Below are 2,287 nucleotides of genomic sequence, written 5' to 3'. Positions count from 1 at the left end.
TTTCTACATTCATTTAATGAGAAAGTGAATCAACTTCCAATTGAAGTTTTAATTATGACATAAGCAATTATTATTATAATATGTTAATATAATAAGTTTTTTACAATCAGGTTATTAACGTCGTCTTTTCATTAAAAAAATGTCAAAAGTAATTTAAAAAACAACATAGTTTTTATATAAATAAATAAAAAACTGGCATCACAAAAAATGAACATCACGAAAATTTATTTAATATTTTGTAAAAAATTAGTTACAAATATGTGTTATGTTTAGAAACTTAAATATATTTATATATTTTTAATCAGTTAAATTATTGATTATATTATTTGTATGGATGAATGCTTTCTTTATGTTTATTTAAATATATTCTTATAATTATAACTTTTTTCTTTATCAGGAAGTGAGATTAATTTTGATTATTTTTACATAATTGACTTATAAAGTGAAGACTTATATAAAATTAAAATATATGTTTATATGTACATGAAATTAGATATTTATGAATCAATAACACAATAAATTTAATAAATATGATCAGAATATGCTTTTATACCATATTATAAAGTGAATTTATGTTTGATTTATCTTTTCTATCAGGGGTAAAGTGAGAATTGCATCAAGTATTACATTGGTCTTATGCTTTGATAATAGATTCTTTGCTCCCATTCGACGAAAGAGTGATGACATCACATATATTCTCTCTCATTGATGGTTTAAGGGCAAGAAAATCTTAATTTCATTGTTGCCCTGATAACTGGTTATGACGTATTTATAAAGGGGGGAAAATATATATACAAATTAATAGAGGGTATTTGTGAAGAATAATGTGCGATTTGGTGAAATAAATGAATGAAAGAACATGGATCATTAATAATGAATATGGTGTATTAAATTAGGATACTATGTGGAGATATACTAATATCATTGTCAATTATTATTATTAATAATATTATTACAAGGAAAGGGAAAAAGGAATTTGAGAGAATGAGTTAGGGTATGTATATATAATTGTTGAACAGAGGAATATATGATGCATTTATTAGCATTAGAAAGAAGAAAGATGAAAGGAATTGAATATATATTGAAGGAAAACATGATACCTGTCTGTGACGTTAATTAGTGACAACATCTCCAAAATTTGAACCTACTTTTGCTTTTCAATTTATTCCGTGCTAGAGACGTTGAAGTGTATGTGTGTGTATTTTCGTTATTTTTACGTGAATATGATTAACTCCTCATTGACCATATTCCTTACCTTTTCCATATATCAATCTATCTTTAGCAACGATGGAAATAAGTGCAAAGTAATGTGCTTGCTTAATATAAATAGTTAATATGAGACGCCAATCCTAAATAATTAAAAGAATAATAAAAACAAAACCTAGACATTGTATCTATTTTCTGTCTTCGATCATGACAGCATCAGAATAGTATTGCAAGCTGTCTTACTTGGGTTTGATATTGTATATATAATATCAATTTCTTTCAAGAATATAACTCAAAAATATGTTTGATAGAATAGAAATAAAAGGATTAAAGGAAATATAGGAATAAGCAAGATAATAAAACTGAGAGAATGTAAATTATTTGGTAGAAGAATAGTATAGTGAAAATCCAAAAATAATTAGTGTTACTATAGTGTGAGAGCTGACCGATCGGGAATGATTGTGTGGTGAGTCGAATGGACCGAACGGCCAAGATACACGGAAAAGGACTTCACAGCCTATCGGTCACGACAATAGTTGAGCAGAGTTAAAACACAATCAATAAGGTAACCACTATTGATGAGTGATTAATGTTGGTATTAATGATCATTAAGAAATAAATTAATTTGTCAGGAAATTATGATTTGAGCGTCATAGTGTCTTCTGCAAGTCAATCCCCTCAAACCGATCGGTCACCTGAAGCAGAGATCAAGTGACAAATTATATAATACTTTCTCAATTGCATATTTAATATATTTTTACATTACATTACTCTAATATATATGACTTAAAAGAAAATAAAAACATGTGATTGTTTAATCTCACTTTGACATGATTTTGTAAAATTGTAGTAAAATTATGACATAATATAACACAAAGTTAACTATTCAATTAAACATATAATAATTTATATCAATATGGTTAATTACTCACTAAGTTTATCATAGGTTATATCACTAGTGTAAATATATGAATTAGTTACGATTATTCAAAAAAAATGTAGCATATGCTAATCCAATGCCATTTTTAAAAATGTTGTCAAAGTATGAGCTACCGTTTAAATAAAATTATTGCATATAGTA

Source organism: Vigna angularis, chromosome 5 (genome assembly GCF_016808095.1).
Source record: "Vigna angularis cultivar LongXiaoDou No.4 chromosome 5, ASM1680809v1, whole genome shotgun sequence".
NCBI lineage: Eukaryota > Viridiplantae > Streptophyta > Magnoliopsida > Fabales > Fabaceae > Vigna > Vigna angularis.
The sequence above is the reverse complement of the archived record's forward strand: the minus strand, read 5'-3'. Positions refer to the sequence as shown.